The 18,293-nt window shown below is 39.1% G+C and overlaps 1 long non-coding RNA gene across 1 annotated transcript; it reads left to right on the top strand.

Moving 5' to 3' along the window:
• The first annotated feature begins 11,688 nt into the window (after positions 1-11,688).
• LOC120166769 lies at positions 11,689-13,458 on the top strand. The gene is made up of 3 exons (XR_005519959.1): positions 11,689-11,832; positions 12,377-12,456; positions 13,290-13,458. It is a non-coding gene; the product is annotated as an uncharacterized LOC120166769 (long non-coding RNA).
• Positions 13,459-18,293: the final 4,835 nt, after the last annotated feature.

Below are 18,293 nucleotides of genomic sequence, written 5' to 3'. Positions count from 1 at the left end.
AAAGCCAAGACTAGCTACAGAACATGCTTCGGCTTTGCAGTCTGTGGAGGCGGGGATTTCCAAGATACGAACTGCTATTGTGGCATTTGATCGCCTTGTTAATTCCCTTGGTTCACTTAAAGACACCGCTGAATTACGTGACAAATTGCATAAGACAAGGCTTGATATTGAGCAGCTCGTTAAAGAGTCTTTAGCTAAACTAAGGGAAGCAAGAGAAGTTGTGCAAGATGCAGAAACCTTAAAGAAATCTGTCGATGAGAAGCTTGCAGCTGGGCGGGAGACAACAAATTCATCTTCCGTTCCTAAAGAAGTTCGTCCATCAAGTTATGATGTCCATGTGCTGGAGGAAAAGGTGACCAAGAAACGCGTGGAAGGAGATGAGATGAGGGTTGAAGCCGCAGCTCTCGGGGCTAAGGCTGGCCGTCAGTCCAATAGTGGGGATAAAGAGGCTGGAAAAAGTTTGAAAATTCCGGATAAGAAGGCGAATCGAGTGGAGATTTTGGTGCCGAAGGTTACGGAATCGGAGCTTCATAAACAGAGAGTGGAGCAGCAGGCGCCGACTTTGAAGGTAGCGAAGAAGGCCAAAGAGAAGCAGTGTAGGACTGCGGCGGGGGAGAAATATGAGAGGATGATGTTGGAGTCCACCTCAAAGGGGTGCAGTAATGATAAGACTGGATGCTACACGTTATTTATTGATAACTTACCAGAGAACATTCACTGGAAGAGGTTTGGATTTTTATTTCGCTCTCATGGTTGGGTTCTTGATGCTTTTATTACAAATAAAAGAAATTCAAAAGGAGTTCGCTTTGGTTCATTCGCTTTGCAACTTTCGATGAAGCAAGGAGAGCGATCTCAAAAATGAATGGTTCTCATATCGACGGAAGCAAAATTGGTGTTTATTTTGCTAAATTCAAACCTTGACAGTCATTTTGGAGAAAGTCCTTGACAGGTGTTCTTCGCAAGTCCGGGATGGAAGATGTTTCAAGGAAGAATCATTATAAAGTTGAAGGTGTTATAGATGAAGAAAAACTTCAGGTGTTGAGCAATTGTCTAGTGGGGTGGTGCAAGGACTTTGTCAAAATTGGTCATCTCGCCAGACAAATGCAAGCGAAGGGCCTCATTGGCTTCACCTTAATGAGAGCTGCTGGTAATGCGATTTTAATGATTTTCGAAGACAATGCTTCATTGAGAAGCGTGAAGAACGATAAATCAAAGATTCTCGCAGAGTGGTTCTCCATAGTCGAAGCTTGGTTAGAGAGTTTGGTAATGGAGTATCGTCGAGTATGGTTAGTTTGCGAGGGTGTTCCTTTTCACGCATGGAATTGGGATACTTTCAAGAACATTGCTGATAAATGGGGTTTATTACTAGCTATCAACGAAAGTTGTCAGTATCCATCATCCTTTAATCGGGCAAAAATTCAAGTCCTCACAAAGGCTTATGCGAGAATTGATGCGATGGTGGAATTGAAGGTTGCTGACAACTTCTTCAAGGTCATGGTGCATGAGATAGAACCTTCATTCAAACCAAACTCTTGGGCTCCTGAAGAAGACGAGTCTCATTAGATCTTGTCTCTTCAATTGTGGTTGTTTTAGTCTATATGGTTGTAGGTGTTGCTTTTAATTTGTATTATGTTCTGTTTTATTCCTACTGCTGGTGGTGTAATTAGAAGTAAGGTGATTTGACTGTGGCTTTGGATGAGGTCATATGAGGTTAAGGTGTTTGTTGTAATGGTGTACATCACCATGAGAGGATATTTCGTGGTATCTTTTGTATCGGGTATTTTATCAATAATATTTGAGGTACTCTTTTCTTCCTTCCAATGTTCGTTAACATACCTTTAGTGTATTAACGAATACGAAGGGAGTTTTTAATGAGACCTCCAACTTCTATAAAAAAAATACTTCCCAGATTTAGGATCAAAGCATTTATACCCTTTTTGTGTTGGTGAAAAACCTAGAAATATGCATTTATGTGCTCGGGGATCGAGTTTTCCTCTACTTGTGCAAGAGTAAATTGTTTGGGATTAATATGACAGAAGACAGTCTACAAGATCTTGCACTGGAAGCTGGTTGTGGGATTGGATCTTTTCCTATGATTTATCTAGGTTTACCTATTGGGGCGAATAAAAATTCTGAGTTGTTATGGGAGCCCATTTTACGGAAAGTTTACTCGAGATTAGGCTGGAAGATTGGTGTTGGTAAAATCGGTGTTGTCATCCTTACCTATTTTTTACCTCTCTATTTTTAAGATTTCGGGGAAGGTAAATTAGAAACTAAATTCAGCAATGGCCAGATTTCTTTGGGGTGAAGTTTCAGACAAGAAAAAGGTTCATTGGGTGAATTGGAATACGATATGTCAACCATTTGAAGAAGGTGGCTTAGGAGTTTTGGATTTGAGTTTGGCTAATAGAGTTTTGCTTGGGAAATGGGTTTGGAAGTATGCAAATGAAAAAGACTCTCAATGGAAAAAATTAATTTGTTGTTTGCATAATATCAGTACGTTATCTGTGTCAATAGGCAAAGCTGTTTCTCCTCAAGATTCTTGGCTATGGAGAGGGATTCTGAGTAACTATGAGAAAAAGGACGTGATTGGAGAGTGTTTGAGGTCCAACTCGAAGTTACAAGTGGGGAACGGTAGGTCAATTGAGTTTTGGAATGATATTTGGGGCAATGGATCTTCTCTAAAGATACAATGTCCTAGGATTTTTGCCCTTTCTACTAATAAAAGGGGTAAAGTGGTTGAATTTGGTGCCTTTGAAAATAATAGATGGGTTTCGAATATTACACTAAGGAGAAATCTTTGTGATTGGGAGTTTGAGCAGTGGTGTGCGTTAATGAGTTTGATTCATAATATTGTCTTGAATGAATATATGGAGGATTTTCTAGCTTGGTCGGGGAAAGGCGAAGGCGTGTATTCGGCAAAATCGGGTAGACTTACTATTTCAAGTAGAATGGGAACTCTTTTTCAGTGGAAGAAATGGGTGTGGTCTGGAATGGCTCCTCCTAGATTAGTAACATTTCTTTGGCAGATTACTCATCAAAAATTGGCGGTTAGAGTGGAATTGAAGAAAAGAGGGATTTCGATAGAAGATGCTCTGTGTACTTTATGTCATAAATATGAGGAAACAATCCATCATCTGTTTATTTCGTGCTCGGTTGCAGAGGAATTGTGGTATAGATTTCTAAGACTATGGGATATCTCTTCAGTTATGCCTCAAGAACCTTCTTCCCTTTTTTGTTTCTGGTCTTATCTAAGGGAGCAGTCTACTATTTGGAAGTTTATTCCAGGAGTCGTTCTATGGTCTTTATGGAAAGCTAAGAACTCAGTGGTGTTTGAGAACTGGAAACTAGATACTTCTTCTTTGTTCTTTATTTCCAGGGTTAGATTAGCTAAATGATTTTTAGCGAAATTCCCTAATGCTAATATTCAGGTTGACATACTAGTAGGAGATCCAACGTTGGCAGATACATTTCACTCTATTTTCTATAAATCGAAGAAGGCTATCTACTGGTCTCCACCTCCTACAGATTTCTTTAAATTCAATGTTGATGGAGCAGTGAGAAATGGGTGTGGTCTGGAATGGCTCCTCCTAGATTAGAAACATTTCTTTGGCAGATTACTCATCAAAAATTGGCGGTTAGAGTGGAATTGAAGAAAAGAGGGATTTCGATAGAAGATGTTCTGTGTACTTTATGTCATAAATATGAGGAAACAATCCATCATCTGTTTATTTCGTGCTCGGTTGCAGAGGAATTGTGGTATAGATTTCTAAGACTATGGGATATCTCTTCAGTTATGCCTCAAGAACCTTCTTCCCTTCTTTGTTCCTGGTCTTATCTAAGGGAGCAGTCTACTATTTGGAAGTTATTCCAGGAGTCGTTCTATGGTCTTTATGGAAAGCTAGGAACTCAGTGGTGTTTGAGAACTGGAAACTAGATACTTATTCTTTGTTCTTCATTTCCAGGGTTATATTAGCTAAATGGTTTTTAGCGAAATTCCCTAATGCTAATATTCAGGTTGACATACTAGTAGGAGATCCAACATTGGCAGATACATTTCACTCTATTTCCTATAAATCGAATAAGGCTATCTACTGGTCTTCACCTCCTACAGATTTCTTTAAATTCAATGTTGATGGAGCAGTGAGAGGTGATGGGCTGCAGGGTGGAATTGGTGGAGTCTTGAAAGATTCGAATTGCAATATTTTAAACTCGTTTTCTATAGCGGTGGGTCTTGGTCCTCCTATGTTAGCTGAGCTGAAGGCTATTAAACAAGGAATTGATCTATTCCTTTCGTCTGAATGGGCTTCGAAAGGAAGATTAATCATAGAGCCTGATTGTAAATCAGCAGTTGATTGGATTCTGTCACCAGTTTCTGCCCCTACGTTTCTCAGTACTTTGGTTGGGGAAATTGGGACCTTAGTTTCTGCTAGGGGTATTATTGTTAGATGGATTCCTAGGAGTTGCAATTCGGAGGCAGATAAGTTAGCTAAGGAGGGAATTGGTTGATGATTATAGCTTTATGGTTGGTTTGGTTTGTATTTTATTTTGGAAGTTATGATGTAAGATGTAAGATTATGTTGTAATTTTGGTTTATTAATAAGATGAGGTACTCTTTTCCTCCTTCCGATGTTGCCTCTTCCACAAGAGCCAACTAAGAAGGAGGTTTTTAATGAGACCTCATATTCCTATAAAAAAAATAAACAAGTTTAAGCCTTATTGGATTGCAAGAATCTCTTCTAGGATCGGGGGGCCTGGACCAGTCGCTCTTGAGAAAGAACTCAACCTATTATTTTCAGCATCCCGGAGTACACCCCCAATACCACTACACCTCCAATCAAAATTTACAGCCCCATCCACATTCATTTTAAAGAAACCCGTAGGTGGTAGACACCACTTTGGCTTATTCATTCTCAATTTTGGAGGGGCACGGTTATAATATGCTAAGGTTAAATCACCCACCAGACAGTCAACTTGGATATTGAGATCATTGAATTTAGCCAAGAACCAAGAAGCCACCCTATACTTAACCAAGAAGAAAAGATTAGCCTTATCCAGTCTACCATTCTCAAACACAATATGATTCCGGCAATTCCAAACAGTCCACAAAATAGCACCCGGAATAAGTTTCCAAATATCAAAATTTGGATTTAACTCAAACCATGATAGCAGAAAACCTTTAGGATTATCTGGAAAAACAGAAAATAAATTCCACATTTGAAGGAAGCACATCCAAATTTCCCACACAGTTTGACACGAAAAGAGCAAATGATTAACCGACTCCTACTCCAAACCACAAAACGTGCATAGAGAATCTTGAATTCCTTGGACAACCCTAATCAATAAATTAGTCTTAACAGCCAGCTTCTGATGTACCACCTACCAAAGAAAAACCTCAACTTTGGGAGGTAATAACCCACTCCAAACAATCTTTGACCATGACAAATCTGGTTCGGACAAGCTGGAAATTAGGCTACTGCATGACTTAACCGAAAACACACCCTCACCATTTCCTTTCCAAATGAAACAATCTTTAGTCTCTAATCTAGGCTGAAATGAATCCAACAACGACATCAGTTCAATCCATTGATCAATTTCACTATCCATCAAATTTCTCCTCAAGTGAATGTCCCAACTCCACCTCCCATTGCTAACATTTTTAAATTCTGCAATGAACCCATCCTTTTTAACCGACAAAGAAAACATCCTGGAAAATTTGGTCCTCAAAGGGATGTTGCCTAACCAACTATCATGCCAAAATCTAATTGAATCTCCCTTTCCCACCTGTAAAATATGGTGATTACAAAAGCATAATCCGACGGTGTCATTTGACCAATAATTATTGATGACTCCTTTCCAAATCCAAGAAGCATTGGAAGGCAATTCCTTGTTCAAAACAATAGATTTCCTATCAACATTATATTTGCAACATAAAAGCTTTTTCCACCAAGAATCCTTCTCTGTCCCAAACTTGGAAACCCATTTTCCTAATAGAGCCCTATTTCGCAGTTTTAAATTTGAGATACCCAAACCCCCAAATTCTTTCTTTTTGCATACTAGCGACCAATTAACCCAGTGGATCCTTTTCTTCTGTACTGTGGTTAGGGATGGCAAACGGGCGGGTCGGGTGCGGATACTCCCTCCCTCATCCCCATACCCATATAATATTTTTCAATCCACCACTCGCCCACCACCCATGGTGGGTAAAATTTTTCAAATCCACACCCACCCACGCGGGTACATTCTCAAATCCATCCCCACACCCACTATCCAACTAGAGATATACCCAGCTAGACCCGCTTGACAACAAACTTAAGTTATACATAAGCAACAAACACATAAATAAAACTAGTACTTACTCATTTTGCCCTAAACTGATATCAAGTAGTCTAAGCTCCATTCTAATCCAAATTTCAGTACGTTCCCACAGTTTCGATAAGTTTCGAACTGTTCCAACCAATATCAATGCATGCAGATTGATATAAGATTTCGACATTTTAACTAAAAAACGAGTATTTTATTATGCAATCCCTTCCAATATCCTAAGACAGTGAATCCTTTATACCAAAAACACCACAAAATCCAACATCATTTGAAGATCGACAGAAACTTGATAGTAACATATGAAATTGAGAAATGCGTAGCACCCAGACTGCCTTTGAAGATTGGCGCAGTAATGAAAATGACAGGTTTAAAAGGAAAAAAAATTATGCATAAACTTAACTTATCCCTAATATTTGGTTAAATAACAAGTTATATCTTATACAATATTAGGATTTATAAATTAGTCTCTAAAATTACACCTAAATTCATAATGTCCAAAATGTAATGGATATTTAGCTGGGCGGGCGGATGTGGGGCGGGCGGATGCGAGGTGGGTAAGGTGTCAAACCCATTACCCGCCCACTACCCGCGACGGGTACCACTTTCTAAATCCACACCCGCCCACTACCCACTAAAATTATATCCATCCCCGCCCCAATTGGAGCAAGTGTGGTGCGGAATCCACGAAATTGTTCCCGTTTGCCATCCCTAACTGTGGTCCCCCACAAAAAATTGGCTATGATAGATTTCAGCTTCTTCTGAATACCCACGGGCATTTTAAAAAAAGACATGTAAAAATTTGGGAGTGTATCCAGGATCGATTTTACAAGAACAGCTCTTCCCGCAAACGATAACGACCCTATTTTCCACCCTGCAAGCTTCTGATAAAATTTATTCACTATCGGTTCCCACATAGATACAGAATTCCGCATTGCGCCCAAAGGAAGCCCTAGATAATCCGTCGGAAATTCACCACGAATACACCCAATAGAATTTTCCCAATCCTCAAATATTTGATCTTCTATATTTATCCCAAAAATCTTGCTTTTCAATAGATTTAGCTTCAAACATGTACACAATTCAAAGACATCCAAAACCCTCTTAATATTCTTCAATTGACCTTCTGAGGCTCTGCAGAAAATTATCATATCATCAGCGAATTGTAAGTGAGAAAGCGTAAGATGAATTATCTCGGCCTATCTGAAAACCATCAAACAACCCCAATTTGACTGCTTTATAAAGCAAAAGGTTTAGAAATTCTCCCACAAGATTAAAAAGAAGTGGAGATAAGGAACATCCTTGGTGTAGTCCCCGAGAAATGTTGAAACTGAATGTTGGAGAACCATTCACAAGAATTGAAATTGAAGTAGAAGTTAAGCACTCTACTATCCAAGACCGCCATCTTTCTCCAAATAAACTTCATTATTTTGATCAAGATATCCCAATCCACAGTATCATATGCTTTCCTAAAATCCACTTTGAAAACAATTCCTTTCCTCCCTTTCATCCTCCAATAATCAATACCTTCATTAGCCAAGAATGAACAGTCGCATATCTGTCTCCCTGGGATGAAAGCAAACTGTGAAGGGCCAATCAACACATCTACACACATCCTCAACCTTCTTGATAGGACCTTGGATAAAATTTTGTACAAACCACCAACCAAACTAATAGGTCTATACTCATCAATACGAACTGGATTCGGCTTCTTCGGAATAAGTGTGATAAAGGAATGATTCACACCTCTCCCTAACTTTTTCCCGTCATAGAAACCCTTGAAAAACTTCATAATGTCATCCTTCAAAACTGACCAAAATTTCTTTAAAAACCTCATGTTCAATCCATCCGGTGCCTTATTACTGTCCGAAGACGCAATTGCCACCCAAATCTCTTCCTCCGAGAAGTTTCTTTCAAGAAGAGCAACTTCATTCTCAGAAAGCCGTTTAAAGTTCAAATCCAAATGCTCCACCTCCACCGTAGGATGCAAGTTATAGATATCCCTGAAATATTCTTGAATAATTTTTTTTATCTATTTCGGATCCGATAACAAAACACCGCTGACATCCAAAGTTTTTAATGCATCGACTCTCCCTCTATTTGCTGCACATTGGTGGAAATATCTAGAGTTCCGATCACCATTCTGAATCCAATTCGCCCTTGATTTTTGGTACCAAATGGATTCACCTTTTTTATACAAAGACCATAGCTCATTCTTATCTTTTACAATGTCCACCATCGACACCATTGAATTCCCTTGTTGTAATAATGCTTCCCTGTCTGAAATAGATTTTTCCAGGTTCTTTATCAATCTCGGCAATTACAATCTGCTGTTATTAGACCACGTTCTGATCACTTCTTTTGATTCTTTAATTAAGACTTCAATTCCCTTCCTTTTTCCTTTCTTCAACTCTTCAATCTTTCTTTCAACTATATCTTTAAAACCCACCTCATCCATTATGTAACTAAAAAGTCTGAAGGGCTTTGGACCCCAATTTATCTTACTTGATTCCAAAGCAACTGCATTGTAATCCGACAGTGATTTTGGTAACAACACCTGTACAATGTCTGGGAATAGCCTTAAGAAATTGTTTGTAACTAGAAATTGATCCAGTCTCACAAATGTAGGGACTTACCTGTTATTACACCATGTAAAACTCCCTCCAACCATAGGTAAATCCACTAAATTTGCTTGAAAAACAAAATCCCTGAATAGCCTTGATGATGTAAAATCCTGTGATTTCCCAATCTTCTCATCCTGTGACAAATGCGCATTGAAATCACCTCCTACACAGACGGGACAGTCCAATGTGCTGATGAAACTTAACAATTCCTCCAAAAAAAAGCCTCATTTTCCGAATTTGTTGTAGGACCATACACATTTATAAAACAACAATCCTCATTTAACTCCTTGATAGTACCTTTAATCGCCACAAACCTGAATGTAATTTTCTGTATATGTGCCAAGAACCAATTATCATCCCAAAAACTTAGAATTCCTACGGATGCTCCTTCTGAAGGCGACACAACATAACCTCCAAGATACTTACTCCCTAATATCCTCTTCAATGATGGTTTAACCAGCTCCAATTTAGTTTCTTGTAAAAAGAGAAAAGAAGGTTTCCTATTACTTACAACCTTCCTAACAGCCCTTGCCTTTTCCTTCCTACCTAATCCCCTGATATTCCAAGTTACACAAGAGACCCCAACCATTTTTAGTACATTATAATCCTTATCCAGAGTTGCAGGATTAATTCCCGCCCTCTGCTCCCATGCTCGGATTCAAATCCGAAAACTTCTTGGCAAAGGCTTCCTCCCCTCCTTTGAATGTTACCCCCAACATTTTGTTAATCTGCCAAGTAGATTCAACATCCTCTTTCTCTACCGAACAATCAACCGATGATACAACCTTGTTGGAATCAACCTTATTTTTTTTTTTCCCGACCTGTTGTAAATTCTGTCACAGAAAACGGTATCATAATTCAATCTTCTTCGATTTGTTGGAGGGGATGAAGAAGACCTTCTGTTTATACAATTTCCCTTTGAATCACCCTTATCTCCTATATCAGGTTGAGCATTTTTTTTTATTTGTTTTATTTTTTCCTTCCAAAACACTCTCCTCTCGAACATATTGTGGCTCCTCCCGTACCAGGATATTATTCCCATTAACCGTGTTTGTAAGTTTAACTACTAGCCCAGAAGGAATGATTTTTAAATTGGAGGATGACTCATATAATTCTTTGGATTGGGCTTGTTCACTCCCCTCAAAATTATCAATTTCCCTCAACCCGAGACCTTCAAAATCCCCTCTGTGGCCCAGAAGGAATGATTTTTAAATTGGAGGATGACTCATAATTCTTCGGATTGGGCTTGTTCACTCCCCTCCAAATTATCAATTTCCCTCAACCCGAGACCTTCAAAATCCCCTCTGTAATTTAGCTCATGATCTCGTGTAATTGAAATTCCTGCTGTAATATTTTGACTTTCTCTACCATGCTGCATTAATTCTTGTCCCACAAAGTCGGCAGTATTATTTTGACTTTCTCTACCCTGCCTAAAAAGTTGTTGTCCCACACAGTCTGTAGACAGCCCATCAAATCCACCTAACTTCCAACCACTTGTCCACCCTACTCGTAAAGTCATCGGCTGACATAGTAGGTCCGCCAACTACCTTTGCAGCAGGACCTTCTTCTTCTTCCTCCTCCTTTGATGCATCATGATCGCTATTCACACCGTCGGCAGCCATCTCTGAAGACATTGCTGTAAAAACTTCCTGTTTTTTGAACACTGACCCCAAACTTTGTCTTAACCGTAAAAAATCTCCCATATGACCCAAACGTTAATTTTTCCGGAATATCAAAGGGGCTCGCCACCCTCAGTAGCAACCTTACTACGGATATATCATCTCTCTTGACCGTCGATTCATGAATACAAATTAATTTCCCCCACCTTGCAGCAAGTTTTTCCATAAATGAAACATTCCAGTATAGCAATGGAACTCCTACCAATTCAACCGAACAAAAAGCCAAAGGAATACCATCCTCATTCATAATAGGTTCCAACCATTCAAACCAAAAGGTTATTTCCTCTTTTTTATTCAACAACAGCTCCTCTAATTCTTCAACCCGAACTAAAGGTTATAATGCATGAGTTCCAAGCATATCCCCAGCTGGTTATCTTTACCGTAATCCCATCACTCACCAGACCCTTTTGAACTAGTTCCAAATCGAAAAGTGGTTTAATAATCCCCGTTAAGGATCTTTTAACTCAATCCGATTCATATGAGGGTATGTGCATCTCCCACATGTTCTTCTTCACAGAGTCCATTCTCATACGCCCCTCTCTATTTTGACTTATCCCCGGTTCAACCTCCTGCCTTCCATTGCAGACCAGTGCATCCTTATATGTTCTTTCATCCCTCAGGCGACAGAAAAATTCTGCTCCTTCTCTTCTTTTCCTTACCTCACCCTTGTTGGAATTCTCTTCTTCCACTTTTGATTTGCTAATATCACCATTCCTATTCTGATAACTCTGGTACTTTTCAGCCCCTACAGATAATCTCTTCCCATCAAACAATGTTCCATTAACATTCACAATCGCCTTCTTCAAGTCTTCCTCCTTTGCGAACTGAACGAACGCAAAAGTATGATTCCTATAATTTGGTTTATTTAAAACACTCGGAATATAGACCCTCAGAACACTACCCTGCTGTTGGAAGAGTTCCCTTACTACTCTCCTATAGACTCTCTTACTCAGATTATCTACGAACGCCGTCCATTCCTTATCGGAGGAATTTTGGCCTTTCTCACTCACTCTCTCTCTTACACTCTCTCTCATCGTATTTTTAAGCTTCGCACACTTCCATACTCTCTGAATCAATTAGTCTCCAAGATGCCTGAGCTGCTTGGATCCTATGTTAAATTCTTGAATATACTCCAGCTTTTTACCTTTTTTTTGAAAGTGTGCATCTACAGGTTTCTTGTGGTTGGAAGCATACAGCAGCGATATCAGGTTAGAACTTATCATGGGATCCAATACCGCATAAAAGATACTGCCTTCCTGTCACGTGAAAGAATTATTAATTAGAAACTGTAACTCCTATTTCTCAATTTTTATTTTTTCTCATATATTTGATATCAAATAGACATTTGAAGATGTAATATTGTGAGAAGTTGCTCAACATTAATTTCAGATCACAGAAAGACTTCTACAAAGTCTTAGGTCTTGAATGGAAAACTAAGTTGAAGGAAAAGAAAGCTTCTAAACCATGATATGAAGACTTGATATAAATGTAATACTATACGACCCAATCTGAAGTGTCCTGTCACCTGCTAGGAATTTACAATATTTTGTTGATACTAAAATTTAGGGAAAAAAACAAATAAAAACTATACTTTTAGCTCAAAGAATCATAAAATTAAGACCCGAAGCAACTAATAATTGATACATGAGCTAAATGTATTGATTATTGCATACAGTTTGAATGATCAAGTTCTTAAATATTCTGTGAAATGGTTTGTGTGAGAAATGTGTATTTGATGCCATTCATGTCCAGATGGCAAGGTTTTAACATGGGGTTGGGGAGGTTCTCATGGAACATTTTCTGAAGATGGGCATTCTTCTGGTGGACAACCGGTTTGCTTTTATTTTTCTTGTATTATTGGCATTTTATTGGTTCTCATTTTGCATTTTCTAAGAAATGATAGTTGAACCATTTGACATTGCAATTCTTTTATTGTGGTTCCTCATGAAGCGTTAGGGTAATGAAAACCTCATTGATTTTAGTGTTTTTCCCCCTTTCATGGCATCAGTTTCGTAACACAATATACCAAAAGAATAAAAAACAAGGGGATGCTCTTGATTTTCTTTACACTTTTTTTCTTGCATACCCATGTTTGAACAACTAGACCTGGCATGGGTATGGATTTTGCTTTAAATATGATGCTGCTAAGAAATCGAAGCCACAAATTAGACCAAACCAATAACTAGAATATCACTATAACTTAATGTAAGCTTAAAAAAGAAAGCAACTGGTAGAAGTGTGGAGAAAGGAAAATAAAGAACTTATTGGAGCATAGTTCCTTTGTTGTTCATTATTATGTTCCCATGCATTCCAAATTTGGAGATATTTCTTTTCGTTGTCGCTAAGGGGGAAAATGCGTGAAAGTTACAAGGAAATAACCCGAGAGTAGTCAATCCCTACACAGAGGAAAAGACAGAATTCAGCATATTAAGAGGATACACGAGATTTATAACGCCTACTCGTGCACCAGGCTCCATTTTGCTAGCCAGTCTACACTATTGTTTTTGTTTTTTGCTGGTAGCATTTTCTCAGGAAATGAATTAAATTTAGCAACTAGAAAGAAAGATATAGAATACTAATCTTCATCTTTGTCATTTTTTTATGGCTAGATTGTCAAGATTGTATGTACATGGATGCTATCATTTGCTGTTTGCTCTTTGTACAGGGTCATGGAAGTGATGTAGATTACATAAAACCTACGATGGTCCGGGTTGGTGAAAATGTTAAAGCGTTGGAGGTATCGTGTGGATTCAATCATACGGGTGCCATATTCGAATTCGTTTAAGCTCCAGCTTCAAATTTACCAAGTGATGTATGGTTTCCAGTATTCTGGGTGCTCATGCAGGGCAGGCAGGTCTGCTGATTCTTTGATATCGTTTGTGATTCATTTACAATGGTCTTAAACTTACTAATGGCTTGTAGAGTGAGTCAGGGCAGTGGGTGGAAGTCACAGTTCCAATCTCGTGTATGTAAATTATTATGTGTATTCGACATAGGCATACAAAGCATGGAATTCCATACCTCATTTCATCTAGAAATGAATAAATCATGAGTTGCTTTCGAGTTTAGCTATAGCTCGTTAGGTTATATCAATTAGAAAATTGTAGCAGTTTCTCATCTTGTGTGACGCACGATATATATATATATATAAACTATAAGTGGTCGTGTGCACGTGCCTTGTATAAAGTAAGGGATTATTATTTGATACAGTAAAAAATAACCTAACGGAACATGGCATTATTTGAGTATTATTTTTAGGGTAAATTTCATGTTTAGTATTATAATTATTATTTTTGTTCCTTTTTAGAGTCAATTTTTTTTTTTGTAAAATCCTACTTAAAGTTTGATTTTGGTTTTTCATCATTAAAAAATAACGGTGATGTTGACGTGTTATTATAAGATAATATTATGATATTATCACACCCGTGGTTCTATTAGCTTTTTACTGTAGGTGGTGTTAATGAAATTAAAATATAACATCAGGTATAATTTTTGAAAAAAATCAATAGATTAAAATATAATAAAAATGATAGTTGTTGAATTATATTAGGATAGTTAGTAGTGAAGAAAAATGAAAACTCTCTGGACGCTCGTTTGCTGGCTTAATGGGTTTCCTGAGTTTCTTCTTCGCTGTTGATTATTCCTTCGTTTTGGTTGTTTCTCATTTTCTCGTCTTGTTCTTTTTTCCTTTTCATGGGTTCGGAGTCGCTGGGTTTAGACTGGAGGAAGCTTTTTGTGGGTTCTAAGGAACAGTCGCTTGAATATTTTCCTCCTGTTCTGCAGGACGGTGTTGCTACTGTTAAACCCCCTTCTGAGGTGATTGAGGAGGGTATTGCTGACTGGAATCATGCGTTAGTGGGGCAATTTTTAGATTTGGCCCCAAATTTTTCCTCATTGCAACGAACAATTGCGGCGATTTGGGGGAATTCATCACAGGTTACGGTTAGTTGGCTGGCCCTAATCTTATGTTTTCTCGTTCTGAATTATGATCTAAGGGACTGGGTGATTGATACGGTCCCTGGCATATTCAAAATAAGCCCCTAGTTTTAAGGAAATGGGAGCCAGAGCTTCAGAATCTTAGTTTTGATCTGTCTTGTATGTAGGTTTGGGTTCAACTTCATAATGTCCCTTTGGAGCTTTACACTCAAAAGGGTCTTAGCTACATAGCTAGCGTAATTGGTAACCCTCTTTATATGGATTCTATAATGCTGCTAGGTCGAGGCTTGAATTGCCAAAGTGTGTGTTGAGCTTGAAGCTGGGGGTGTTATCCCTGAGTTGATTCATGTGTTTTTAAATGGATCTTCTGTGAGAATCAGAGTGTATGTGCCTTGGGTTCCTAAAAGCTGTGATAAGTGCAAGGTTTTGGTCACCATGTTAGCTCTTGTTGGAGTCTGGTATTCCATTAAAGCCTAAGGAAGCTAAAGTTTAGAGGAAGAAGGTTGTATCCTATACCTCTTCTGATAATGTGGTCAATTCTGGTAATCTTGTTTCTGTTTCTAATCTTTCTAAGGTTCTGTCTGAGCCTGTTCCTATTTGCAAGGATACTTCTTGTAGCTCTAGTGGTGAAGCCTTTCATGGGGTTACCTGTATTCCTGTCACAAGCATTCTGTTTATCTGTCTTGGATCAGTCTACTGATTTGGTTGTTACCACTGGGGGTCAGCAACAGAATAACAGTGGTCAGTGTAGTGTTTGTATTGTTGCTGAGGGTGTTGAGTTAGCTGTCTCGCAGGCTAATGACTTCCCTCCTCTTCAAGACTCTTTTAAAAAGAAGGCTAGGGGTAAGAAAAGGATGCGGTTGGTACCTCTGATAAAGTTGATAATGGCAGAAGGTACTAGGAAGACTCGTGTAGCTTCTATGGGGGTGGCAGTTTTGCTTAATGAGATAAAGGCTAAGAAAAAGGACCATCATGATAAAGCCAAAAGTAATGTGGTTAGTTTAGTCTATGGTAGTGGAGCGCCTCTTGTTTCCTCTTGATGATTGTTGCATTTTGGAATGTTAGGGGGATTAACAACCCCCTTAAGCAAAGGAAAATTTTAAGGAGACTGGTTTTTTTTGAGGTTGATGTTATATGTTTGATGGAATCTCGGATTAGAAGAGATGGTTCTATTAAGTTTATTTCTTCTTTATCTAGTGACTGGAATATTGTTGAGAATTATGATTCTGTTGAAGGAGGTAGACTTTGGATTTTATGGAGGAAGAATCTTTTGCTTTCTGTGCTGAGGAAATGTGATCAGGCCATCACCTTATTTGGTACTGTTGATGGGCACAGGACTGGCATAACTGCCATTTATGGTAGCAATCATGGGGTCCTTAGGAGAGATCTTTGGATTCATTTGAAGACTGTTGCTAATGATTTAAGTTCTTTCTCATAGGTGGTTGGAGGGGACTTTAACATCATTGCTAGTCCTGAGGAAAGTTTTGACTTTGAGGTCATGGGTGTGCATTTTACTCCTGATATGAGGGAGTTCCAGGAGTGTCTGGATGATCTTGAGTTGATGGATCATCATTTCCTAGGCCCTTTGTTACATGGTCAACAGACATGAGCTCTTTTTGGCCAGGAAACTTGACAGGATATTGGTCAACTCTCAGTGATGTTGGATTTCCCTGAGTCCTTTGTTGAATTCAAGGCTCAAGGAGTGTCAAACCACTGTCTGGGTTACTGGGTCTAAAAAAGGGTGTTTTCCAAGAGGCCTAAGCCTTCAAATTTTTTAAACTGGGATGGTTTTCTGAGTACTGTTCTGGAATCTGGCAGGTTCATTGTGAAGGGAACCCTATGCAATGCTTATTCAAAAGCTGAAAGACTCAAGCTTTGCCTCAAGATATTCAATAAGGAATTCTTTTCGGATATTTCTGGCAGAGTTAGTTCCAAGAGATCTGAGCTAGAACAGCTTCAAGTTTTTAACCTGTCTCATGGGATCAGAGAAGGCTGGATGATGAAAAAATTATTCAAGCTGAGTTAGTTGACCTAGAAGTTGCTGAGTCTGAGTTTTATAGGCAAAGAGCTAAAATGCATTGGTTAAAGGAGGGTGATTTAAATACCAGATTCTTCCATCAGAAGGTTGAGTCTAACAAAAAGAAGAATACCAGAGTTATTATGAGTGAGGAGGGCCAGTGTTTTGACTCTTTGATGAGATGGTTGCTGAATTAGTCAACTTTTTACTGGTCTCATTGGTTCCACTGATCCTAGGTTAGGGGCTATTCTTCTGCTAATCTCAAAACTGTTAATTACACCTTGCCTGATGTTGCTGCTGACTCTCATTAAAGAGGTTGATGATTTAGAGATTAAAAAGGCCTTGTTTAAGCAAGGTAAAGACAAAGTCCTGGACCAGATGGATATACAGCTGGTTTTTTCAAAGTTGCTTGGGACATTGTTGGAGCAGATTTTATTTCTGCTGTGAGGTACTTCTTTCACTCCTCTTGCATGTTACCTGCTTTCAACTCTACTGCCTTAGTTTTGGCCCCTAAATCCCTCAATGCTTGCTTGGCTAGAGATTTTAGACCCATATCATGTTGCTCTGTGGTTTATAAGACCATCACTAGAATCCTTGTGAATAGACTTATGCGATTCTTCCCTACCATGATCTCTCCAAGTCAGTCTGCCTTTATGAGGGGGAGGAATATTATTGATAATACCTTGTTAGCTCAGGAAATTGTTAAGGGCTATTCTAGGAGTAGTCTTTCCCCTAGGTGTGCCATTAAGATAGATATTCAAAAGCTTTGACTCAGTTAATTGGGGTTTCTTGTTGTCTGTTCTTGAGGCATTGGGTATTCCTTCCATCTTTTGTAATTGGGTCAAGGCTTGCATCACTACTCCTATGTTCTCTGTCTCTTAATGGGAGCCTTGTGGATTCTTTAAGGGTGCTAGGGGAGTTAGGCAAGGAGATCCCCTGTCTCCTTACCTTTTTCCTGGCCATGAATGTTTTGTCTTTCTTTTGGATGTTGCGGCTAAACAGGGAATCTTAAATTCCCCCAAGTGTAAGAGAGTTCCTCTCACTCATCTTTGCTTTGCGGATGATTTACTTGTCTTCTGCCATGGGTCTCTTAATTCTGTTTTGGGAGTGATGAGTACTTTGGAGAAATTTTATGAGTTGTCTGGCCTTAGGCTAAATGCCCAGAAAATAGAATTGTTTGCTTGTGGTTTGAGTACTTATGCTCTGGATCAGATTTGCACTGCTACTGGCTTCATATTAGGGCATCTTCCTGTTAGGTACCTTGGAGTACCACTGGTGACTATGAAGCTCACAGGTAAAGACTGTGCAGCCTTATTGGCTAGGATTAAAAACAAGCTTAGCCAATGGTCCAACAGAACCTTAGCTTTGGGGAGACTGCAGTTGGTAAAACTGTTTTATTTGGTATCTTCAATTTCTGGAGCAGGCAGCTTGTCCTTCCTAAAGGGATTATAAGGGATGTTGAGAGGCTCTGTATGCGTTTCTTCTTGAAGGGCAGTGACATCCCTGCTAGGGGTGCTCGTGTTGGCTGGAACCAGGTTTGCTCTGTAAAGTCTAAGGGTGGCTTGGGTCTCAGGAATCTTGTGGTCTGGAGCAGAGCATGCTGCCTGCTACTTGTCAGAAACATTTTGGCTGGTGAGGGCTTGCTCTGGATTGCATGGATAAAGGAGTATTGCTTTAAATCTGTGAGCTACTGGGAGGTTGTTTGCAAACCCCACT

This window comes from Hibiscus syriacus, unplaced genomic scaffold (genome assembly GCF_006381635.1).
Source record: "Hibiscus syriacus cultivar Baekdansim isolate YM2019G1 unplaced genomic scaffold, ASM638163v2 tig00111644_pilon, whole genome shotgun sequence".
Taxonomy (NCBI): domain Eukaryota; kingdom Viridiplantae; phylum Streptophyta; class Magnoliopsida; order Malvales; family Malvaceae; genus Hibiscus; species Hibiscus syriacus.
This window is presented reverse-complemented; position numbering and strand designations above follow the sequence as displayed.